A 27,306-nucleotide genomic window follows, 5' to 3' on the forward strand; every position below is an offset into this window, starting at 1 on the left:
TTTGGTAGACTTCCTACAAATGTGGAAGCATGTGCAATTTGTGGAGGTGAAAATGTTAAGGGGATTGAACAGATAATAAACTCATACTAATACTAAGGTGAATAGGGCAAGACGGATTATTTTGGGAGATTCCTGTGGCAGAAACTATTGACTACTTATCCCAAATCAACGAGTTCCTTCTTCCTTCTTAGTAGAGTACTGAATTTGTTTAGAAACTGGGTTTGTAGGAGCTTCAGAGACCCCTCCCTAGCCCTAGAGTCAAATATTGATTACTGTAAGACAGTTGTGGGATGTGTAAGGGAAGCCTCTAGGAAATGTTTCTCTTGAAATCCATAAAGGAAAGCCTGGGAGGAATACTTCCTCTTTGCTGGATGTGGCGTCTGCATGTACCATCTGGAATTGCTATAGCCAACTTACAAATACAGATGAAAGCTTTATCAACCTGCTGAGCACAGCCGAATGGACAGATGCAAAGCACCCTGCTCTTGGGAACTGGCCACCTTCAGACTTCTTGCTACATCAGGTAACACAGTTCTCGCATTGTTTAAGCCACTTTCAGTTGGGGTTTCTGTTACTTGGAACCGAAAACATCTTAACTGATACAACCACTATTTGAAACAGTGTATAACAAGAATGTTGTCTTTGAAAAAACACCATCAGAAGACAGGTGCTGATAAAGCAATTACATACAATGAGAAGATCTTTAAGATCCCAGTTAGTTCTGACATATTATGCTCTAATCCGTGGATCTTTGTCATGGAAGAAAATAGAACAAGAAAAAAGTTCATGGAAACTTTTGGGCTAAACTATTGAACCCATCTTGGGCAGTGTGAGTAAAATGTTCTATATGTGTGATTCACATACTTGTGAAATTTAGACTTGCATTTTTTACTTTCCAAAGCAGAGAGTGAAACAGATCGCTATCTCTGCTTAAGCAAACCAATAATTATAATTGACAAGAAGAACTGTAAATTGTTTTCAATTGATGACTGAGTAATCACATTATATTTAAGAATTTTTACCCAAATGTCATCTTGAGCCAAGGTATGAGAATATGCCATGTGCCATAAAGATAGAGTTGATAATGTGTTTTTTGACTAATAATCATAAATAAGTAGGTATTTTTTCTGAAAGACTTAGGCTATGCTTTGTAAGAGTGTATATTTATTAGGCAATGCATGTCATTAACTGATATAATGTTTACAAGTAAATCCTCTTTAATATACTTCAACATTGACAGCCTTGGTGAGGAAGAACAAATAACGTAGTCTGTGTATATATACAAATAGGGCTTACTTTTTTAATAAAATAAAATTTAGGGAAGATTAATTAGATACATATTTATTTATAGGTGTATTGGTTGCAAGTAACAAGCAGTTCACAGAAAGCAACAATAATTGTAGGGAGACCTTATTCTCAGATTTTCCAAGTCTATTTCAATTTCAAATATTATTTACTATTGTGAGAACAATGCGTGTTGATTTTTTGGTTTAGGAAATATGATCTGTCAGAGGACACATTTTGCATTAACTCTACCCTGCAGCAAGCCCTCACACTGTGTGTGGAGGGGAGGAAGGGAGCAAAAGGTAGATGTAGGAGAAACTTCCTGGAGACCCTGGCTCCATATCACAGAGGGAGCTGCCCCCCTGGGCTTTTCCAGCACCCAGCAGGGGCTACCTGCTCCCTGGGGGCACTGGCAATGAAAGCTCTTCTCCTGTTTCTCCTCTGTAACACTATGCTTCACCTTCTACTTCTGGGAAAAGGTTGCAAGTAAGCTCATCTTCCTCACTGATTACTGCCCACCTGAAACTTGGGTTCCACCAGTCATATATTGTTCTGTGAGTGTGATCAGTGCACACGAGGAAATGAGTTTGCAGGGAGCTCTTGAAGCAGATAACTTGAAGTATAGCCCAAAGAATTGTGTTGGAATAGGTCCTCACTTCCATCTTGACTACAAAGTTGGGGGGAAGGGGAGACATTTCACTTTGAGAAGATGACATTTAACTTTAGGGAGGAATATCCAGAGAAGGAATGATTTTACAGGCAGACAGAGGTAGGTTTGAATACAGGTCTGATACTTGTTGTGTGACCTTGAACTTGAACATTGTTGAAATCTCATGATGCCCACGCAGGGTTGTGGTCATCAGGATTGGCCAGATAGCATATGACGAACTCAGCATAGCAGCTGGTTCACTGTCAATATCCAGTAACTCCTGGAAAAGAAATCAAGGCAATGAGTTAAATAACATGCTCTGTAAGTGACATCTAAAAGTGACATGAAAATAAGGAAAAGCTGTGTTCTGACAAAACGTAACGTGAAACCTATTGGATAATAGAATGAATTACAGGAGCTCAGCAAATCCAAGGATCTAATTGTCATACTAAGAGATTAAGCTTTTACTTCTGTGATGTGCTCTGAATTAGGAAGTTTCATTGATTACCTTCTTAAGAAGATAGCTTTTTTGAAGGCCCATTTAAGATTTAGTAGCAACATTATTGAAGAGTTAGTGTCCTGTTCCCTTTTGGTGTTTTGGGGTGAACTGCAAATCTTACATTGGGAGTCTTTCAAATAAAAAGTATTTTTAGGTGTTAAATTGGAGGCCTTTCCAGGCAAGGATGCCAAGTTTCTTACAGCAACAATGCAGAAACCAGGCCAGTTCTCTACCCTTTCTGCAATTTTCTATTTGGTCTAAGGTAGCTCTGTGGAATTATGTTTTTCTGTATGATTATTTCCATGGCACTGATGAAGTTATACTTTTTTAAAGTTGTTTTTGTTTTTTTCTGTGAGATTGAATCATTTCAGGAAAACAGGGTGCTTTAAATGAATAACTAAAATTGTCTTTTGGGTTGTCTTTGTTGATTCTTAAGGAACTCTCAAGAATGGAGAGTTGAATGGTAGGGCTAGCACTTAAATAGAATAGCTGAAGCAGAGATGACAAACATCGCGTGCTGATAGCTTACCAGATCAGTGATGGAAGTGTAGAGCATAACTCTGCACTGACGGCTGAAATCACCTCTGAGACACCAGCAAGACCCAGCATGGAGCAAAAGGAGGACTGATGGAGAGTGGCCCCACCATTGTGAATGCTGGCATTGGAGCCCATCACAACCTATATCAAAACAGGTGGGCTGAAATGTGAACTTTCTAGTACTCCAGCTGTTCCTGAGATTCCTAGAACAGGGACACTTCCTAGTTAGCTATCTGGAGGCATATCTTGGGTCTAACTTATGAGCAAGTGATTAAAAAAAAAAGTGAGGAGTATCAGAATTTGGCCACTAACCCGGACTAATGACTCACAGTGTTGGCTATTTGAAAGTCATGCCTGCTACTCCCTGATCTTATTCATTTCTTAAGTGACATTGATTTTTGAATTTGGGCCACTTATTTTCAAATTTCTGAGGGTGGTAGATAGTATTGGGGGAAAAACACCTCAAATGTATTTTTAAATATAGATGAGCAGTGAGTATAAGGTGGAAGAAATCAATCAGCACAATTATATTTTGCAACAGTTATAACAAGTCCCTACAGATAATAACCATAGTGAAATGATGAATAGTGCTTGTCCTCCTGTGACCTTCAGCAACACCTCCAGCAGCTCAGTGGTCAGTCGTAGGCTGCAGCTGCTCCAGATTAAAAATGCACCATCCTGAGGGGCCAGAGTCACCTCTACAGTAGTCACCCTGTTCTTAAGGTTCTTAGCATATTTTATCTGGGGTTAAGAACCAACTAGAATCTTTTACTTGATAGTAGGGTGAGGTGGGGTTGACACATGCAGGTGAGCTCAGGGACAACCAGCAAAATAGAAAGACATAAGGGCAAAAGGCTTTTCTAGATTGGAGCTTCACCTGCTTCCCAAGCTGTTACCATTTTCTGTTGTGCATGGAGGCAACTGTTCCTCTGGTGAGAAATGCTTGAAATCACATCATTCTAATGCCACCCTTTAAGAGTTTTAAACCCATTCGAATGATTGCAAATACTTGAAACTTGCCTCTCTATGTATGTTCCTAATTATCTATTCCAAATAACATGTCAAATGTTTCTTGGTATTGCTTAATATGACTGAAGAAAATATTAATGTTAAGGACTTAGAGCAAATGTAATCTCACTTTGTTATCTTATAATGGGGGTAAGGTTAAATGACAATCTGAGGTTACTATTAATTTACTCTTTCAGTGAATACATATGAATCCCCTTTTGTGTTCCAAGCATTGTTCTGGGGGCTACAGATAAAAATAGAAGAGCAATAGACAGGGCATTATCTGCCTTTAAGGAGCTCACGGTTTGGAAGGGAAGTGGACCTGGCATCAAATAGTAACAATCAATTGTGGCATGTGGACAAAGGAGACAGGCACAAGGTGGTGACAAAGGGCTGAGTGGAGGACTCTGAATCCCAGCTCAGTACTGTTGCTGCTAGAAGGGGACTTATGTGTTCCCAGAACAAAGAACACTTTGTTGTTGTTCAGTCTTCATGGTGTAAAGAGCTTCATCAATGCAGAGTTATTTATGTTATTCTCATATACTGTTAGTTTCAAGCATTTACGAACAATCATTAATCTGCCTACCAAAGTTAAAAAATAACTTTATATCCATACATGCTTTTTAGTTCCCAATGGACTGGCTTTCACATGCATTTTCTCATCAAAATTCAAAACCCTATGAAGCCGAAGGAAGGGGCTTAATGAACATTATCCCCATTTTTCAGATGAGAAAGCTGAGGTGAAGAAAAGTGAAGGGACTAGCTCAAAGTCATAAAGCTAATTAATTGGCAGATTGAGCCATGTGAATTGAGGTCTTTCTAACTGCTTGGAACATGAGTGCTGGTGTATATTCCAATGCTGAGAAGACTCATTCCTTGAATGAGTGTCATTCAATGTAGGTTTCACATGTGGGTTTAATAGGAATACTGGGTTAGTCATTCCCTCCTTTTAGAGACTCTGGTTCTTTGAATCCTGCACTACGTCACTCTGCATGTTTCTTGTATACTTTTGATTATTCTTTCTCTGTCTCCTCTACCTGCCAGGTAAGTGTTGGTGCCCCATGGGGCTGACCGTGCTATGTGTCTTTCTCTCTCACACTCACTCTGGACAATCACGTACATTTTCAGGGCATCAGTACCATGTCCCAAATCAGATTTTCTAATTCTGACCTCTCCCCAGGAATCAGAAAAATATACCAGCTGCCTGCAGGACATCTCCCGTGGATCCCCAGAAGTCCTCTGCATTCCTGCTGAGTGATTCTTCCCACCACTCAACACTGGAACCCTCACTATTATTCTTAATTCACTTGATGTCAGCATCATCTGCCCAGACACCCAGACTCAAAAGCCATGTGTTTCTTCTCCCTCACATGTCACATCTAACTGGATCATCATGTCTTCATTTAGTCCTCCAAATACGTTTTTAGAAATCTGTTTCCTCTTTCTCATTCCTGTTGCCGCTGTCCTATGTATTTTAATGGGTCCTCCAGTATGTCTGTGGGTTTCTTGAGAGCATATTGAGGAAAAGGGCAAGTGATATATTCATTCAAGCATTCATTCACTAATTAACTTCACAAAAAATTGAGACATATCTCACAGCTACTGAAAAAAACTGGGTTGAATCTTTTGAGAAAATTGAACTTGACCTGGAAACCTTATAGTCTTTTCTCATCCTGTCTAGGTTAATTAACCCTGTATTACATAGCTCTCAGGCCTTAACAATTTCACACTGGATATCTAGCTGTTGTCTAGCCAGAGAGCAAAGATTAAATGACAGTTCTTATCAATCATTCCCAAAGTACCTCTCTCAAAACCATAAGATTCTGCCAAGTAAATGCTTGAGGCTTTGATTAAAAAGATGTTTTGGCCACAAGTCACATCTCTGATTTTATCAGAATTTTTCAAAAGTAACTGTAAAAATTCCAAACTCTGGGAGGGTCTCAGCAAAAATATTAGTATATCTGTGGTAATTCTGGCAGTATTTTTTTTTTTACTTCTTTGTGAACTTATGTGAAATGCTTACAATTTATAAAATTACATCTTATTTAATGAGGTATTTAGGAATATATTCAGTATCACATTTATTGAATAGTCTTTAGTGAAATAAATAGAGATAAGCAAAATTGGAACAAGTTTGGAAACAAGCAAAGAAATTCCTGCAGAAGAATAGATTTCCTTTAGCCAACTCCTTCGATGCATTTAAAATGTGATTCATTTCTCAAAATGCTGAAGTATAGACATGTTTCAGGAACATATACTAAGTGCCAAGTTAAGTATACCTATTATGTATTATAGTGATGAGTAATTTATTTATGCTAAAGAATGTTCTGATTGTGAAGATTTATACTCTCATCTTGGTAGGCTTAGACCTTTGATATTTGGTTTATCCAAAGTTTATCAGGTCCCAGGAAAAATGAGTGTGGTGGATTAAAAATGACTACAGATTTCTTAACCTTCATCCCATTGAAAGATGAAGGCTAATTCTCTTCCTCTTGAGTCCAGAATGGCTCTGGCACCTGTTTTGACCTGTAGAATGTGGTAGAAGTCTCTGCCAGTCTTCTGAGGCTGGGGCCTCAAGAGAGCTGCAGCTTCCGATTTTACTGCTTGGGACATGCCCTCTTGGAAGCCAGCATCCATGCAAGATGTGTGATTAGCCTGAGATTAGTCTGCTGTGAGGAAGCCCAAGCTAGCTATGTGGAGAGAGTGAGAGAGAAACTGGCCACCAGGGAATACTGAGGTGTCAGGCAGGTACATGAAGCCTTGTTGGAACTTCTAGCCTGGTTGGGCCACCAGCCAATGCTGCAGGGAGCAGGACTATTCAGCCTATCCTTGTCTGAATTCCTGTCCCACAGAATTGTGAGCAAGTAAAATAGTTATTTTCTAAGCTTCTATGTTTTGGGGTAGTTTGTTACACAGCACTAGGTAATCAAAAGAATTGGCTCGTACCACCCACCATCTCCCCTGAAGGAAAGTTTACTTTGGAAAACAAATCGACTAATGAATCAGAGAATCAGGGCAGAAAGAAATGTTCTTAACGAGATCCAGGACTACATTTCTCAGGCTTCGCATTTGATCTGGGAATCGTCTCTTCTTGCCAGTCTCAGAAGGCATTGCCCTCAATTTTTCTCCTCATGAGTGCCATTTTCCCATTGTTGTAAGATGGTCTTGTTAGTTCTTCTGATTACTGTAAGTTTTACATCAGATTACAACCGTTTTGTGTCAGGCAACTAGCAGACACTCAACAAGGTCATTTGATGAAAATATAAGGAGCTCCTGCATTGCCGTGCTAGGCACTGTGGATGCAAGAACAAATATGACATGGTCTCTGCCCTCAAAAAGCTTATAATTTATTATGGGGAGAAAAGTCATGTTCAGGTAATTATAATTCAACCTTATGCGATGATGGTTTCCTGGGACACATGAGTGATTATTTCTGGCTTGGTAGAAGATTTCCTAGTGAGAATGATATCAGGCCTTGGCCTGAGAGGGTGAGTAGGAGCTTGGCAGGAAGGGGAGTTTCTCAAAGTCATCCTACCAGAGGAAGTACTGAGAATGAAAGTCTCTGAGCTTGGGAAACTACAAGGTATGAGGCCAGGGCATAGCGAGAATGAGGGCAGATGAGATTGGAAAGGTAGCTTGTGGTCTGATTATGCCAGTTTTTTTGGATACTCACTCCTTAGCCAATGAGTTAGAAGTTTGTCATGTTAAAATTGGTGAGCTTTGGAAGGTTGAGGTGAGAGGAGATCACATCTGTGTTCCTGTGTCATGGGTTGTGGACTGTCTTTCCCCTCTTATCACATGTACTGGGACTCTTTGTTAATATAAAGTTGATATTGTAGGAAAGGCACAAATGGTTGAGTAACTCAAAGCATGACCCTAGAGGAAGGTGGCTTGATGACCCAAAGAGTAGCTTATCACTTTACCAGTTAAGAATAGAGAGAACTAAGATCTAGTGTTCAATAGGTCAGTAGGGTGGCCATAGTTTGCAATACTCTATCGTATATTTTTAAATAGATAGAAGAGAATAATTCAAATGTTTCTAGTGTAAAGAAAAGACAAATATTTAAGGTGGTAGATATCTCAATTACACTGATTTTATCTTAACAAATTGTATGAACGTATTAAGTTATCACATGTACCCCCAAAATGTATACATCTATCATGTACCAATAAAAAAAATAGGGGACATATATTTAGATCCTTTTGTTTGACTGTCCAACTCTTAGGAAGTGTAACATCTGCAGGGTGCAAGGAAATGTGACTTTGGAGAGATGTTTTTTCCTGGCCTCAGAGAACACAGTAGGGTCAGTTCCCAAAGCACTCAGAAAGGTTTTTTGTGGTGAGGGAAAACTGCAGTTTCTCTCAACCTGTGTTGTGTGCCAGAGATGATTACATATCCTCTCAATAACACATTAAGCATTGCTTCTTAGCAAGTGTCCCCTGTAGCCTGAGTTTATCTCAAAAGAATTCTCTGAGATCTTAGTAAGTCACATTCATGAAAAATTTTGCAGAATGAATATTGTCAAGCAGGCTGCTGGCTTTGGCTGTTTTGTTGTGAAAGGTGCTTAGGACTAGAAAATGAGGTTATCAATCTGGGCTCAGCCACTGACCTGCTGAACTCTTAACCTCAGGGGTAAACCACTCATTCACATGGTTACAGACTTTGATAGGTCTGTAGAAGGCCTACTGTGTGTCAAGCACTGTGCAAAGAATGAGTGGTGCTCACCTTGCTAGTGTGGAGTGAGCAGTGCAGTGAGGGACAAAGGCAGGGAGCACCAAGGGAAGGTTCTAGATGGTTGCTTATTGAACAGGTACGGCTGTAATGTTCCCTTTTGTGATTTTTTTGAGGTGGAGTCTTGCTTTGTCACCCAGGCTGGAGTGCAGTGGTGCAATCTCAGCTCACTGCAACCTCCATCTCCCGGGTTCAAGTGATTCTCCTGCCTCCCTTTTGTGATATTTATCTTGAGTTTCCATATAAGGATTATGCTGGCTTTGTAAAATGATTTGTGAAGTTTTCTTGTTTTTATGCCATGGGATATTTTTATTTATTTATATTGATATATATTAGATGTACATATTTTCTGGGTACATTTGATTATTTGATACCTTCATTTAATCAGATCAGGGTAATTGGGATAGCCATCACCTTAAATAGTGACATTTTCTTTGTTAGGAACATTGAGATTATCCTTTTCTAGCTATTTTGAGATGTACAATTGGTGAATGTTAACTACAGTCACTCTATTGATCTATTGAACACCAGGTCTTATTTCTTCCATGTCACTAATCAACCTCTCTTCATCCCTCTTTTTCCTTAACCTTCCTGGCCTCTAGTAACTACCAATCTATTCTTTATCTCATGATCCACCTTTTTAGCTCCTTACGTATGAGTGAGAACATTTGCTATTTGTCTTTCTGTGCTTGGCTTGTACACTTAACATAGTGACCTCCAGTTCATGGAATATTTTGTATAAACAGGGGAATGATCTATTTCTTGACTTTATGTGTGTAGCTGGTGGAAACACTTTATGGGTCTGATCTCCTTCTTGGAGATAATTTGTTGATGGCCCTTTTTTCCCCTCTTGTTTCTTTCGTGGTTGTCTATTTAGGTTTTCTGTTTCTTCCCAAGGGAATTTTGACAATTTGTATTTCTTGAAAATAAGTCATTTCAAGACTCTATAGTATTCTGTTGTAATTGATTTCTTCTGTATTTGCCACATCCTGTCTCACTCTTGACTTCATCTAAGATCTTCTGTTTAATTAATTCATTACAAGATTTTCAATTTTATGTATTTTGGCATCCCTTAACTTTTGGAATTTCTTCTTCAATTGTGTTTTTTTTCCTGTTTTTCTAATACATACATTTCCATTTTGTTCTTAATTATTAATTCCTTTGGTGTTCTTTCCTTGTTAGAATTTTCTAGTCTCTTGACTTGAATTCTTTGTAAACTCTTGCTTTTTTTCTTGTTTATGAAGGGACACATTTTAGTGGCTTTACACAATACTTCTTGCTCATCTTAAGGCCCAGTGTGGGTATATCTTGATCAGTGACTCTCCACCAGGCTTCAGGGACCCAGTCTCCTCCATCTGTTACTTCTGTCATTCTCAAGGGCCTTAGTTGTGTTTGCATCCCATGATGGATTGGGGGTTGAGAGTGCTCAGGCTCATTGGCCTCCTAAAATCCAGGGCCTAGAAGTGGCTCAGTTACTTCTGCTCTCATTCCATTGGCTGGAACTCAGTCACATGGCCACACCTCACTGCAAGGGAAGCTGGGAAATGTAGTTTAATAATGTACCCAGGAAGAAGTAGAAATGAATTTTGGTGGACACCCATTTCTTCCACATTTTTGAATAATCCTTCTTATCTTGCAATCTATGTCTTTCTGATATTAATATAGCTATATAAACTTTCTTGTGAGGTTTGTCTGTCATATGGTTTTCTATCCTTCTATTGTAACTTTTGTTGTTTCCTTCTGTTTTGTGTGTTTTTTCTAAAAAGTGTATGTTTAGATTAAACTTTTACAAACTGGTAACATCAGTTTTTTGTTTGTTTTTTGAGACAGAGTCTCACTCTGTCACCCAGGCTGGAGTGCAGTGGTGCAATCTTGGCTCACTGCAACCTCCACCTCCTAGGTTCAAGCAATTCTCCTCCCTCAGCCTCCCAAGTAGCTGGGATTGCAGGCACCCACCACCACACCTGGCCAATTTTTTTTTTTTTTTTTTGAGACAAGTTTCCCTGTGTTAGCCAGGCTGGTCTTGAACTCCTGGGCTCAAGTGATCCACCTGTCCCAGCCTCCCAAAGTGCTGGGATTACAGGTGTGAGCCACCACACCCACCCAGTAACACTAGTTTTAACTGCAAGTTTTGCTTATATAAATTTACTGTGATCATTTAAATACTTAGACTTTTTCCTAGCATCTTTATGCTTTCTATGTTTTCTTGCATTTTTCATGCTTTTTCTACTTTTCTTAACTTTAATAATTGACTTAAAAAACTATCCCTCCCAATGATTTGTATATACTCTTGTCATAACTCTTGACATTTAATTGTGCCTACATAGCTTGACAAGTCTAAATGTATTAAATAGTTTAAAACTTCCCCTCATGAAAACATAAGGACCTTAGACTACTTTCTTTCCAATTATCCTTCCTTTTGAATACTGTTGATCAATAGCAATGAAAAGGATTGTAAATGTGGTGCTTCAAGCCTGCCCCATGACTTATTCCACCAAGTTAGGAGTTTAGTGGGGTCTGAGTATATTGTGCTTACTTTCTGTGATGTTATACTGCTTTCTGAGTAAGAGGTGATACAGGTCACTTTTTAGTACATTCTTTGATCTGCTCCCTTCTATACTACATCTTGCAGAAATATCTGTGGATGGCTTCTTTCCCCACTCTCAAATCCTGCTGCAGGATTTTCCTTATCTTCATGTCCTTTTGATTATTATACTAACATGGAGGCTTTATTAGGGAAGAGATTGGGTCTGTTTCACACACTCCAGCCCAGTATATCATGATAAAGAGCAGAATACATCACTGGAGCAAAATGTGAATATGATTTCTGTTTAAAATCTTGGCAAAAACAAATAAACTAATTTTTAAAAATGTTATCATGAAATATAAAAAATTGACCCAAAGAGCTGAGTTCTTATACTCTTTCTCTTATGATATACAGTGCAATGTAATGTGATAAGCATGAGGTAATTGTTGAATACATCCAATGATGGCATTTCATAAGGAGGGTGTACTGCTTTATATATTTGAAACCTAATCAGAAAGTGTCTGCATTTAACATCAGAAGCTACCATTTTCTTAAAGACAAAGGCCTTTAAAACAGTTTACTGCTTAGAGTTCATAGCACACTGATGCAACTTAGTTCAGAGTGTATTTTGGCAACTCTTCAGCTGAGAAAGAATAGCAGATTTGGGAAAACAAGGCCTTAAGACTTGTCATTTTAAGGCTAAGTTTTAAGAGTGTTAAAATTTAAAATCTTAAACTTTAGAGAAATGGAATCTTGAAATTACTGATTAGTTCACAATGGTAATAATTATGGAGAAATTAGTCTGTAATAAAACTTGGCATTGAGTGCAAAGACTACCATTTTTGAGCAAAGCATAGAAAGGTTCCAAGTGGGGCAGGGCAAGGAGTGGGAGGTGTGGACATTCCCAACAGCAGGCACTGCTGCTGCTGTTTCTTCCTGACAGTCAGTGGCAGAGAACCGTTTCAATAACTCCTCCAAACACCATCTGAGACCTCACTTTGTGAGAGCTGAGTATTCTAGGTATGCTATTTTAGGGCACTGATCTCTTTAGCTGTAGCTTAACCCTGTGGATAGGTGATGGGAGTCAGCTGCTTCTCCTTCAGTTTCCTAATCATGGTTTTATCACCCCTAAGATCACGCTTAGTTCCCACTAGGATGATGAACATGTTGGAACATGGTGGTGAATATCAGGATACCACTTTGCACAGGTATTTTCAAATGATGCAGGACTCACAAAGGAAAAGCAAATAAAGAATTCATCTGTTTGCAGATAGGACAGGAAGTGTAATCCATCATATTCTGCCATCCATTTGTATCCCTTGAGCCCAAATTCACTGGTTTTTCCATCCACCGTAACACTGGCAGAATAGTTGTCAAAGACAGTGGGGATCTCTTCTCTGGGAAGTGCACTGGTGTGTAACTGAACAGTAGGTAAGTTTTATCTACAAATCTGTCTTCTGCCACTGTACACATGACGGCCTGCATCTAGGCCACTAGCTGGGTATCCCTGGCTGGGCACAGATGCAAGAAGCAGCAGGTGCAGGGTTCAGGTTCAGCAGGTTTGGAATTTGAGGGTATTGGAAATAGTGGAATATTATATGGCCTACTGTGATTTATCCAGTGTAATGCAAATTACTGTAGTAAGACTTGTATCTAAAGTAGTTTTCATGAAATGGGCTGTGGGTGGGTGTGCTCCCAGTGATAAATAGCCATTGAGTATAAGACCCAAGGTCTTTCTACCACCTTCAGCACAAGGTATTAGAAGGATCTAGAATGATAGTCATAGGACCAAGATTTAAATTTCACTTCCCTCGTGAGTAAATCTGTGACTCTGGGCAGGTGTTTGTTAATCTTTCTGAGACTTAGCTTGAACATTTCTAAAATGGAGATAATAACACCAACCTACAAGGATTGTCGCAAAAATATAAATCAATGTGATTAAATGAAGAAAAAAGGTAAAATGTATTGCAAACTGTAAAGTAACTTGAAAATGAAAGTAATTCATGTAACAAGCTTTTTGAGGAATTATTGTGCACATAAATTGTATGAAGAATGTTAGACAAAATTAAAACTAATTAAAATATCTTAATTGGCTTTTATTCATGACTTTAGAAGCAGGCAGCCCTCTGAACCAGAACAGGTTCAAATAACTCCAGTCTGTCATGTGTTCGGATAGCATTTATGGACAGAAAATGGAAATGAGGTACAGAAAATCAAAGTGTGGGAAAGAGACAGCTTGATTGGTTACAGCTCAGCATTTGCCTTATTTGAACATAGTTTGAACAGTTGGCTGCCTGCAATTGACTAAAGTTTGGCCGCTGTGATTGGTGGAGACTCGGCTATTTGTTGTGAAAGTATACTCTTAAGCGAGGCTTCCAGTAAACTTATGTCCAAGTCAGGTTGCAATCTATGTGAGGACTCATGTACAGAGGCATCTTCAGGTCAAATTTAGTTTAATTTAACAAAGTTGACGGCAATTTACCAGGGATATCTTTAAGTGTTTTCCTGTCGTTTTAGTCTGCCAGTTGAGAAGTTTCTGTGGAAAAGCTTTTGTCTGAAATGCATTCTACATAGTAATATTTCCTTATCCCATTGGCTGGATTTTATTTTATTTTATTTTTCTTTTAACTTTTATTTTAGGTTGAAGGTACATATGTTGGTTTGTTACACAGGCAAACTTGTATCTTGGGAGTTTGTTGTACAGATTATTTTGTCACCCAGGTACTAAGCATAGGACCTGATAGATATTTTTTTCTCACCTTCTCCCTCTTCCCACCCTCCACCCTCAAGTAGGCCTCAGTATCTGCTGTTCCTCTCTATGTGTCCATGTGTTCTCATCATTTAGCTCCCACTTATAAGTGAGAACATGCAGTATTTGGTTTTCTGTTCCTGTGTTAGTTTGCTAAGGTCTCCAGCTCCATACATGTTGCAGCAAAAAACATGACCTCATTCTTTTTCATGGCTGCATAGAATTCCATGGTATATATGTACCACATTTTCTTTATCCAGTCTACTGTTGATGGGCATTTAGGTTGATTCCATGTCTTTGTTATTGCAAATAGTGCTGTAGTGAACATACACATGCATTTGTCTTTATGGTAGAATAATTTATATTCCTCTGGATACATACCCAATAACGGGATTGCTGGGTCTAATGGCAATTCTGTTTTTAGTTCTTTGAGGAATGGCCACATTGCTTACCATGATGGCTGAACTAATTTACACTCCCACCAGCAGTGTATAAGCATTCCCTTTTCTCTGGATTTTAGAAATAGGTAAGGATTTTAAAATATCAAAGAGCATAAGGATTTTTCAACACTTGCTCCTTGATTTTATTAAGGAAGAGAACTGTGCCAAGAGTGCATGCTTCAGTAAGAAATAATGAGGGAAAATTGTTCAGAGGGCTTACTTGGTTAAGTGCAATTAAGCTAGCCTGTAATTTTTGCATTAAACTGCTGGTAGTTGGGAACAAATATTTGGAGCTACTCATTAAATAAATTACCTAGATGAAGGAGTTTTCCATGATTATAAACACAGGGAAGGACGAATGTCTTTAAAACCTATAGTCTTTTAAAATAACAACTAATGCAAGGTTGCTGAACAAGTAGCCCTAGACCCTGGCTACAAGGCCCACAGAGACTGTTGATCAGGGCCCTCCCATCACAGGAGAGAATTGGAATGGAGCTGCTGGGAGTCAGGATAGAACTGCTGCTTCTGTCTCTCTGGGTGTGCAACCTTTGATTGGCATGTAAACTCCCTGAATCTGTTTCTGTATCTCTAAAGAGGAGTCTGAACACTGATTTGGACAGGAGTATTGGAGGCTTCTGACTCAGGATGCAGTTGCAAACAAAGCTGATTCAACGAGGCATGGTGAGTTCTTCTCAAATGTCCATGTGTGCATATCACCTGGGGATTTCGTTAAGCTGCAGATTCTGGCTCGGGGCACCCAGAGTATGATCTCACGTGTGCATTTCTGATGATGCTGGCCTACAGATCACACTTTCAGTGGTGCGGGCTTTAACAATAAAGAAAATGTTAGCTCATTTAATGTAAAGACTCAGGAAAAGTATTGATTTCAAATAAGGCTTGTAACAGTTGTTCAATAACGTCATGAAAGTGCTGGTTTCTTTTCACTTTTTCCTGTGTTCTGTAAAGTTGGCTTCACCTTTGGGCCCGCTTTCCTCACGGGACCAAGATGGCTGCCTGCAGTCCCTGAGGCTTTGGTTCATACTTCCTTGGGTGTGACCAGCAGAAAATTTGTCTCCAGTATTACCAACAAAATTGCTAAGATTCATTTTGATTGTACAGATGAAATAAATTGATTTGTTTAACTACAAGTGGAGTGAAGGTGGAGTGAAATTTCTAGAGCCTATAGAAATCAGGGCTATGAGAAGGGGAGGGATGCTGGGGAGGAAACCAAGAAATATCCTCTGTAGAGTCAAATAAGATAAAAGTTTTGATCAAAATTAACAAATGTAACACACAAACAAACAGAGAGATAGAGAGAGAAAGGGAGAGAGAGAAAACATATAGTTTGCATACTTCTCCATCTGATTTGGGAAGCTTCTGAGTCAGGAAATGTTAGTTTTTGTTTATATCAAATATGTTTTGGAAATCATGACACCCTTTTAGGGATCCCTTTGACATATTTTATTTATTAGTTTAAATAAGAACGTGGCTTTGTGTCAACAAGATTCACTAACAAGGGTTGGATTGAATAGTATCTCTATAAAAAGTTCAGAAAATCCAGAGCATTAGGAAACTTTTAAAGCTTTTGTACTTTGTTTTTATCTTGTAATTACAAATTTAACTTTGTTGTCCAGATAGAATTGGAGGGGGATAAAGGAAGTGCAGAATTCAAATAATTATAGCAAGTGAGAATATAAACACAGAGTATGCGGTCAAACTGGGCAAGAGGCTGCTCTTCCCAGTACAGAAGCAATGGTTTGTTGACTAGGATAAACACAAATCAAAGTTAGGAGAGTTACTGCAGTTAGCAGTGGTGAACTTCTTGCTAATCTTGCTATTCCTATGCACAAAACTTTGGCAATATTTGTGTTGCCATTCACTCTGATAAAGGGCATATACTTACTACCCAACCAGCCAGTCTTAGCAGCACAAATGAAAAACTGGGAGCTGTTTATGTTGGGTCCACCATTTGCTGTAGAAATGTGCCAGGGCTGAAGTGAAGTCCTCATCAGGAAATTTCTATCCATGGATGAACTTATCCTAGTTCCATGCTGACAGGGATGACATCACTATCCTGCCAAATAAACTCAAGGATAATTCTGAGAAGGCAAGAATCCTAACCGTATTCTTTCTGTGCCCATGATGGTGTTGGCCTTGGCTGGTATAGATGTGGCATAAACTGGGTAAGGCTCATGAAAAGCCTAAGAAATCTTTTAGTATTATGTTATTAATAATTTAAACTTACCGAAAGAATAAAGAGTTTTTTAAATTGAAATTGAGGGTAGTCTTGGAGACTACCTGAACTTGTAGTTGATGTCAGAAATGAGGGTGGTCTTGGAGACCATACCCCCTAAGTTCACAGTTGGTGTCAAGCGTGGGATTCTCTATCGTGACCCTGACTCACTGAAACATGATTTGAGAAGAAGAATGAGAGGGCTGAGGCTGAAGAACCTTTGACTCCTGAATGACTAGCTGGTCACCTATGGTATGGAACTACAGGTGTGTGGCAATCAGTTATTAGAGGCAAAAGTTACCAGTGGAATTTAGAGATAGCTCCAACTTCCAAGGAGTTAGCTCACTGGATACACAAGAAAATGTAAAATAATAAGAAATAAGCTAAATATACAATTCATTGGCTTTGTTAGCTATAATAGCTAAAATGAAAGTAAAATAGCATTGGGGCAGATCCTGACTCTATACCAAGCTCAGATCTTGGTCAGTCTGAGATACGGCCACATTGTCTTAGGGCTGCTACCAAAGGGAAAAGTTATGCTGGGACAATAATAGGTAGCACCTCTATGACTTCTAGTCATTAAGGAGGTGGCCAGGTTGGGGAAAGGCAAAACCAAGGAACTGGTGAAACCAAGGCGTATAATGTAAAAGAGTTATTTCATTTTGTGCATTGGTATCATCAAATTCCCAAGGAACCTTTACAAAAATGGATTGTGAGTGAGTAACTTAGGGGAGGTATCTTTGGTTTTGATTGCTGCAGAGTGAAAGAGCATGTTTGGGTTGATATAAGACCTAGCTCACTATTGAACAATCATGGATGGCTATATGTGATCTAGACACACAGAAGGTTGTTCCTGAGATGACAGCTAGCCTCGTGCACTGAATAAAAGTCACTATAAAGTTAGTTTACCCTGAGAAGGGGGGTCTGTCCAACTTCCCCTGTACTTGCCAAATGGAAGACTCCAGATGAAGTAGCTAGTATGCCTTGTATGCAAGCCATGTTGGATTGGCTTTATGATAATCTGGATATTTGTCTGCAGAATATGCCCCTTACCCAAGACATGGAAAATGTTGTGATTAAGGTGGATACCTTTGCATCGGTACCCCATATAACATTATAGCTGCAATGTGAAGAACAGTCTGCAAAGCTTCAACACATTTATTGTCTCAGTTTCCTTATGGGTTTTACAGGTGCCAAAAAAATTAGAGTGATTTAGAAGAAAATGGGGAAAGATAAAAAGGAGAGTCAGGAGAGTCAATCTTGCAGGGTGGTAATCTTTACATGGTTGTTAAGAAATGGGATGAATAAAGCAGATAGTAATGGGTTGAAACAGAGGTCTTAATGTAGCACTACTGGAGGTTGGTTGGACCAACAGGCACCCCTGCTGGTCCCCCAACATTAAAAGACCCCAAACAAATCTGCTCTGTTTACTCCATTTTGGAGGAATTTGAAAGGCTGGAAGGGAAAGATGACAATGAGAAACTTGATCTCGAATCACCTGGAGAGATGGTCTGCCACATTAATAAAGACGAAAATTGACAGAGGGGCCAGGATCCTCTGGCTCAATCCCCAACTGAGAACCCAAGGGCAAATGTACATGTATGGGTAAAATGACCTGTGGGATCAAGGGAGAAAAGAATTTTCTAGGGCTTCTTGACATGGAATCCCAATGCTCTAGGATTCCAAAACCTGTTGGTGAAGTCGTAATGGAATCTACAGTTAAATGAGAGGATATGGGGATGCAGTGTTTGATGGGATTAAGGTGAAGATGGGATTAAAATGGAAATGTTTGAATGGATATTATGTAAAGTGGTTACATTTCTTGTCCCTGGACATCCCTTCCAGAGGAGGAAAGTTTGAGTAAAAATAAAACACAAATGGAGAGAACAAGAACTAGTGGTTGGGGATAAAGGAATGGAATGAATAAATGGGTTATTGCAATGAGGGAAATCCAATTTTACATTGGTGCCTTAAGAGAGGCTCAGAGGAAGAGAATAATATTATCTCTTAGCACAATTATACTAGATACCCACACGGGTGAAGCTATGTATTTGTCACATTCATCTTGCTTCTGGAACCTGACAAGGTGGAATAGAAGCCTGCAAACCTGAGTAGCGCTGCCCTGGGAGACATTCTGGTCATACAATATGATGAACTGGACTAACGGTTAATGAGTGAGTAGAGCTCTAGTAATAAGTCAATACCTCTGACTCTTATTTTTCAGGTTTTATCTACTACAAAGGATATCACTTGGGAAGAAATTTCTTGGAACTGCTCCCAAGAGAGCCATTGGACCATGTGGTAAACAACTCCTAGCTGATGGATTACTGGGTAAAGATAAACCTGGATGATCCCATGCTCAGAAAGTTTCCTGATTATAATGAATAAGATGTAGCAGTGGCATGCTCAATATTCCATAGTATGCTATGCACAAATATACATCACCTTTGTTTTTGTGGATGGCAAGCTATTAAACAGAATAGGAAAGACCAGTGGGTTCCTGATGGGATTAGAACAGTAGGTGCCACGTAGTGATTCTGACTTCCTCTGGGAATAGCCCCACCCTGAGGTGAAGAAGGCTATAGCGGGCCTGGTATACAGAAACTAAATTATGTCTACCTGTATCTTGTATGGTGGACTCAGCATTTTGGGTACAAAACGTGTATTTTAGTTGCACTCAGGCTGTTAGTACCCAATGGCAACAAGGTGAATGGTAGAACACAGCACTGGCCTATGAGACAGAAACGTGCTTTAGGGGAGACATCTTCTAGTTGAGACTTCATTGGATGAGCTGAATTTGCTTTTAGTGAGGAGTGGCATTTGGAGAAAAAGACTTATTAACTAGAATGAGCAGATTAAAGGGAATTCCCTTCCAGGAGGAATGCAAGAAATGACAGTCAGCCTGGACAGGTGATGAGGCTTTAGTGAAGTAGGACAGGCCAACTCAAAAATAATGCAGGATAATGCTAGGACCCAGTGTTGGGAAAGCCTTGTACCCAGGAACAACAGGGTCTCTTCATTATTTTAATACTGACAGGGACTGAAGTAGCCATGGAGCAATAGCCCTCCATTCTAGCTGTTGAGGCCCGGGAGGCACACGTATGGGAATCTTATGGCTCTTCACCTATGGGAGTCCTCTAGGAACACTTGCAATTTACGCTGATGCAATGTGACTGCCCTTGCTCTAGGATAGATCAAAATAAGACATATCCTAAAGTACAGTTATCAGAGGGAGGAACTGTTCTGAATATTACCATGTCCTCATTGTAGCAGGGAGGTGAGCCCTGCTATGTGACAGCACATAATAAAAACTAGTCTTAGTACAAGCCTGTGAACTGAGACAGGGTGAATGGCTTTGTCTGTAACTGACTTGGACCACAGAATAACCAATCATGACTAATTGTCAAGGTGCCTATTCATAGTAATATATGGTATACGGGCAAGGTTGATTATCTTGTGAAGGAATAGCAAATATGTCTGTAATTCTTAGTGATTTGTTCTGTAATAAAGCTGAACTGTACCACGGTCATACTGTGATATGGTATAAAATTGGCACTGCTGGTAAGACTCAATTACCTTATGTAAATAGGTCTTATGATAACACTGATATTGATGATCAACTGTATTGGGAGATTTAGTTAGAAACTCCTCAGAATTTATGACAGGAGGCATTGGACCACAACAGACAGTCTAACAATGTAATTTATGATGGGGACTTTGGCTCACATGGTATCTGCTCTACCACAGGAAAGGCTCCAGAAGGGCTGGAGACTAAAGGTATCATCTCGACCTCTGGAGGGGCTGGAAACTAAAGGTCAGCTATGTGTGCAGTTAGCTATGTCTGCAATAAAAACTCTGGACACCAGAGCTCAGGGTAGCTTCCCTGGCTGGTGGTATTCCATGCACAATGTCATATGTTATTTTCAGGAATATTAACACCATCCAGAACGCTATGGGGAGAAGACAACTGGAAGCTCCGTGTGGACAAACCTCCTGGACTCTACCCCACATATCTCTTCCCTTGGCTGATTTGAATTTGTATCCTTTCATTGTGATAAACCACAACCAGATTATTACAGCTGTCAGCAAGTTCTTCTACTGAATTGTTGAAACTGAGGGTGGTCTTGGGAACCCCTGAACTCTACTGTTGGTGTCAGGAGTGAGGGAAGTCTTGTAGACTATACTCCCTGACCTCACAGGTGCATTTTCCAACTTTATGTGGACATCCCCCAACAACATCATCCCCTTCTTCAAATATGTTTCTGCTGAAACATTATCCTTTAAATGGTTCCTTCGCTGCCATTATGACTATGGCGTAATCTGTAGTAAAGCACCATTAAGATGTTAATAAAGATGTATGTGTGAATTAAAAAGTGATGCTAAATGCATAGTAACCAATTTACTTCACATTAATAATTTAGCTATTTTTATTTGTTTCTAAACAAAAAGCAAAGAGGATCCAGTCCAGAGAGCAGTTGCAACAGTGTGCACAATTTTTATTAAACCAAAATAAAATCTTTTAAAGTTCTTGGGCTATGGAAGTCACCTAAATTCACTTCTTTTTTCCTATGAACTTTCACTTTTTTTCCTTCCAACTCTAGTTAGAAGCTGACAGCTGACACGCCCTTCCCTCGTGCATTTTATCCTGGGGCAAAATGAGAAGACATCCTTCAGTGCCCTTAAGTACTATTCCTTTTAGTAGGAAATCAAACACACCCCCTAACTGGAGTACTATTTATTCTATTCCATCTGTTTCACATAAGAGCAGTAAACTGATTGGAGGTGAAATGAAAAGAAAGAAAATGGCAAGACATGGTGCACAAGTAACTTTCAAGACTCGTAAATTGCACATCTTGAAGATCTTTATGCTTGAGAATACTGGGCATCTGTGATTCACAAAACACTTTACAAACTAATATTCTTGGCCCCCATTTTGTAACTGGCTCAAAAAGGAGGTAGGCAATAATAAGAACATTATTCAGAGTCATGGAGGAAGTCACGAAGAGTGCCAGATACAGAGCCAGTTACCCTGGCAACATTCTTCTGTTTTTCCATTCCTGCATGCCTTGGTATTGGGTTTCAGTTGTGGTTCTTTAACTTATAGGCTGATCGTATATTCAGCTTTCACAGTATGTCATGGGCATTTTCCTCTGGATTTGGCTGTCTCTCTCCTAATTCTCCTTTCACTAATTTCACTGTGTCAGATGTACCACTTCAGGAAAATATGGTTATATGACAATCTAAACATAGAAAGTAGACAAGACCACCTGGTGATGGTTCAAGTGCAAAAAGATTACTCACTTAAAAAAGAATTCACAAAATTCTTTTAATCATCTCTTCTAGGTCACCACAAGAGATTTAATTTAAAAAAATTTACAAACAAGTTTGAGAAACATTTCTGTTTCAAAAAGCAATGTCTTCAAACTTGCTGATACCCATTTCTTACTCAATTTTTATGTGAGATTACAAGAAAATAACTTAAAATATAAAATGATTATACAATAAATATAAGTATGTAATAAAGTAATTTTAAATATACAAAGTCAAAATTGGTATACATTTTTATGCTTATAATCCTTGCAGAAGCCTAGAACAAATAGAAAATTTCAAACTATATACTCCCAAAAAAATCTTTCCAAAAATGAAATTCAAAATACAATCTTTACCTTGATGTAGTGGATAATTTTTTTTTAAGTGGAAGGAAGTACTCTTTGTAAAAATAACTATGGTGCTGACTGCCATAATATAGGTATCTGTATCTGGCAAGTATTTACCAGTGAGTGCTGTGTGATGGCTCAGTTTCATTATCATTTTCTCTAGTGGCACTCCTGAACAAACTTCCTTTGCATGTCTGTTGGTCTTTGAGTGGCATGAACACATCATATGCTGTTATGATTTGGCTGTGTCCCCACCCAAATCTTATCTTGAATTCCCACATGTTGTAGGAGGGACCTGGTGGGAGGTAACTGAATCATGGGGGCAGGTCTTTCCCATGTTGTTCTTGTGATAGTGAATAAACCTCATGAGATCTGATGGTTTTAAAAAGAGGAGTTCCCCTGCATAAACTCTCTCTGTTTGCCTTTTGCCATCCATGTAAGATGTGACTTGCTCCTCCTTGCCTTCCACCACGATTGTGAGGCCTCCCAAGCCATGTGGAATGTCAAGTCCATTAAACCTCTTTTTCTTCCCAGTCTCAGGTATGTCTTTATCAGCAGCATGAAAACAGACTAATACATATGCTTACCAAGGACATCTCAATTTTTTTCTCATTAGCTCATCAACAAGAATTTATCAGGAAGAATTCTTCAATGCCAGTGAGATTCTGAAATCTCGTAGTTGTACTCAATTATAAATTACTTATTCACATGATCCAGATTTTACATGGGTTATTTTTTTTTAGATAATCATCAGAATGAAAACATGAAATTTAAAAAAGCAGAAATTAGACTACAAGGATTGTTACATGTTCTCAGGCTCCCCGAGCCCAGGTTGAGAAATGCTGTTTTAAAGATGTCCAGGCACATGCATTTTGGTTTAACAATACTTGATCTACTAATAGTTCTCATCATGCAGTAATTTAAGTATTTCATTGTATTGTTATAAGAATTAATAAAATGTTATATGTGAAAATATTTTGCAAGTTATAAAGCATTGCAAATGTATGTAGTTAATTTTTTCTACCTCTTTCACTTCTTCCTCGAAGACTATGTAAGCCATACCAGCCTTTTGATATACTTCCCTTTTAAAATTTTGTTGCCTTAGTCTTTTTCATTAGAGTATTGATCAGCTGTCATCTAGTACTTCAGAGGCAAACTTCATCTGACTATTTACCACATTGACAGATACTGATAAACCCTTCGTGATTTCCTGGCTATTTGGCAAAGTGTTTGAAATAATGATTCAAAAGGGGGCTTCTTGAAAACCTCCTTTTGGAGTCTTAGAGGTTTAACTGATTCCACTGAATCTGATAATTGTGCTGTCTGCAAAGAAATACATGGGAGCAGTACATGGAGCTCAGGTTATATGTATTGGAAACAGAAACACTTCAATCCTGCTAATTGTATTTAAAGCAGATGGGGAAAGGGAGCCAAACATCAGAGTTTGTTATGCTGCAGATGCTTAGTACACACTGTCTGGATTGCTGGCTTTCTTTTCCCATTGTGTAGGGGGGAAACTGATGTACAGAAAACTTCAATAATTTGACTAAAATCACAGAAGGAGCTGGAGCAAGATTTGATTCCTGGTCCTGATTTCCAAGTGAATATCATTTCCCATATGTCTGGCTATGGAAGAGGGAGTGAGAATGTAGGAAATGGCAAACCAGGGTCTAGGGCTGAGAAAATGGAGCTTCCCAGGCTGGCATTTACCAAATCACGTGTGGCCTCAAATCCAGTTCTCCAAGACAATTTCCTGCTCCCTAAACCCCTACCTCCCTTAGTTACATCCACTTTCCTCCATCATTGGCACCATCGTTCAGTGTCAGCTTCTTCCTGGAAAACTAGTTTGCCTTAAAAACTTGCTCAAAGACTGTTTTTCCCTCTCTCTCTCTCTTTCTAGAACTGACCTCTCTAACTCAATAGTTAGACTCTTGAGTCCTTGAAATTGAGCACAGGTATGGGCTACCACAGGAACACCAATACAAATGCTAACATTTCCTGAGTGACTACAGTAGGCCAAGCACTGCGTTAACTGCTTTATATGTGTTATTTCATTTACTCCTCACCACAACCCTCTGTCGTTCTTACTATTACTGCCATTTTATAGATGAGAAAATGGAGGCACAGAAAGACCCAGCCATTTGTCCACGGTTACACAGCTGAAATAAGGCCATAGTAGACTAAGACCAATTGTCATTCCATCCCCAGGGCTTTGTGTTGTCTTTCTGAGCAAACTTGGGTGAATTGTGACTATGGGTTCCTGGGCATGTGCTGCATTCTTCTGATCTCCTGTCTCTGCTTGCAAAGTTCTGGTCCAGGAATCAAGTGTTCAACTTTCCATGCAGCTCCCATAGTACACAACAGTTCTGAGCGAACAGCAAGTGTTTAGTGAACAGGGTTGACTTTTACTACATGAAACACTAATGTTCAGTTATGTACTTGTGAAGGCAGAGGGAAGTAGCATATTCCAAGTGTCCTGTTGATCCTCAGAGTATATTAAAAGGGAAATCAGACTTTGTCTCAGAGAAACTAAACTAACATTAAATAATGTTATGGGCTACATTGTGTTTCCCCCCTCCCTCATATAAATATGTTGAAATTCTAGCCCCCTGCCCCCATACCTCAGAATGTGACTGTATTTGGAGATAGGGTCTTTAAAGAGGCAATTAAGGTAAAAGAAGTTCATTAGGCTGTGCCCTAATCCAATATGACGATGTCCTTATAAGAAGAGATTAAGACACAGACACCCACAGAGGGAAGACCATGTAAAGACATGGAGAAGGTGGCCATCTCCAGGCCAAAGAGGAGAGAGGCCTCATGAGAAACCCACCTCGCCAACACCGTGGGGAATAAATTTCTGTTGTTTAAGCTACTTGGTCTGTGGTATTTTGTGATGGCAACCCTGAAAAACTGGTATAGACACCATTTGGGCAAAAAGATAAGAGCCTGCCTCTTTTTCTTGTGGTAAAGGGAGTTGGTGGGCATAGGGCTGCTGTTTGGGGCATACACACCATGACTCTGCAGGTACTCTTTCTGCTGGGAACCAGCCAGAGAGGAGGATATGGATTGGGATTGGGATCAGTAGAGGATGGAGTTTCTGTGACAGTCTCACACCAATTTTTTGGAGCACACTTATTTGTTCACCCAATAAATACTTACTGCCCACCTATTATGTGTCCACCACAGTACTGGACCCTGGTGATAAATTGTCCAGAATAAAATTTCCAAAGGTTCTTCTCCCCACAGTTTCTGTGGATTTCTTCCTGGCCGGTGCACACTGAGTCTCCTTGTTCACTTTCTCTAGGTGAAGCAGTTGTTATCAATCAGCATATTACAGCTTTCCATTCTTTTCCTTTATCTTCTTTTTGTTCTTGGTCTTAAGAATGGATAGCAGTCTAGAGTGCTGAGATATTATTTATGCCTTTGCCTTCAGTGCTAGAAGGAGCTTGATGGAATTATCAGTGTTTCTCCTGTTTTCCTCCTAAGAAGGAAGCCAATTTTTGTTCTGAGTTTTGAGCCACTAGCCTTAGGGAGTTGCTAAGGGCTTTTTGTGCCAGAACCAAAAGGAGAAGTTGTGTATGAAAGTGGTATGACTTGGAGAGTGAGTTTATCTCTCTGAGCCTCAAATGTTCCCATCTGGAAAATAGGAATAATTATGATACTGTCTCATAGGTTTGTTAGAAGGAAAAAAAAAGGTAATGCTTGGGAAAGTCTACATATATGTGCATATATATGTAATAACCATTCCTTGGGTGTTGCTTTTGGGGTCCATACTGACCATAACTTGTTTGGAAGACCAGGCCAATGACAAGGAAGAAATTGCGGGAAGCATTTAGGTGGATGAAGGAGTGCTTATTAGAGTGGGGCAGACTTCTGGAGATTAAGAGACATTTTTCGGGGTGGGGATGGGGATGGGGATGGGGGTAGGGTAAGGGAGGGAGTTCCACAAGTTGTAGAGAACTGTGCGCTGCTCAAAGCCATGTCCTTGCTTGGGGCAGGAGGACTACAGCCACCAAGTGATGATGGAGCCTTGAGTGGAGTCACAGGCTTTGTGTGGTTCATCCTGTGGTCATAGAGGGGATCACGGGAGGACAGCCTTGCAGCTTTAGTACCAGAGCACAGCACCTCTGCATAAGCATGTCTGGGTACTAAAAGGATGATGGGAAAGATGGGAAACTATGCACTGAAGGTCTGGGATCTTCCCAGATTTTCTGTATCCATTTTCAATTCCTGACTCATTTTCAATTGAAGGACAAGAAAGCCCCAATAATTTCAATTCTGTATCCATTTTCAATTGAAGGACAAGAAAGCCCCAATAATGACCATTGTGGGGTACCTTGCCTGTTCTGAGACACTGGGCTGCAGAGATTTCACTTGATTTAGAGAAATAAGAACATGGTACTTTTTGTACCTAAGCATTGCACCCCAAGTTTATATTGATTGCAAGTAGTTATTGGTTTTCGTTGTTGTTTATAAAAAATCTCAAAAAATTCACTGTGCAAAATTTGGAAAGTAGGGAAAAACAAAAATAAAAATAAAAATAAAAATTTCCTGTAAACTCACCACTTGGAAATAACAACTCTCACTGAATATTTTTTGGGGTTTTACTGTGTATATGCTACATATATCATTACATCAGTGAGATTATACTGTGCACAGTCTATGCTATTTTCATTTAACAGTGTTATAAAGACTTTCTCATGTAATATAATAGAGTTCTTCATGAAGAACATTTAAATGCTGGATGTCATTCAATTTTAAGGAACAAAATAGATGATTAATCCTTAGATCATTTAACTAAGTAGATTAATCCTTAGATAATTTAATCCTTTATTATTAGAAAGTTGGGTTTCCAGTTTTTTGCTCTGTTAAATAATATTGTTATGATTATCCTCACATAAATTTGTGTTCCAGTCTTGTTTTCTGAGAAAGTTTACCTAAAAGTTGTTATCTCTCTTATTTATTGTGTGATATTTTATTAGATTTTATTT

At 39.2% G+C, this 27,306-nt stretch overlaps 1 long non-coding RNA gene across 1 annotated transcript; it reads left to right on the forward strand.

Moving 5' to 3' along the window:
- Positions 1-344: 344 nt before the first annotated feature.
- LOC134738434 (uncharacterized) lies at positions 345-21,125 on the forward strand. Its single transcript, XR_010124157.1, has 5 exons — positions 345-523; positions 2,869-3,124; positions 15,020-15,106; positions 18,883-18,989; positions 20,586-21,125. It is a non-coding gene; the product is annotated as an uncharacterized LOC134738434 (long non-coding RNA).
- The last annotated feature ends 6,181 nt before the right edge of the window (positions 21,126-27,306 follow it).

The sequence above is a fragment of the Pongo pygmaeus genome, chromosome 17 (genome assembly GCF_028885625.2).
Source record: "Pongo pygmaeus isolate AG05252 chromosome 17, NHGRI_mPonPyg2-v2.0_pri, whole genome shotgun sequence".
In the NCBI taxonomy this organism is placed as follows: Eukaryota; Metazoa; Chordata; class Mammalia; order Primates; family Hominidae; genus Pongo; species Pongo pygmaeus.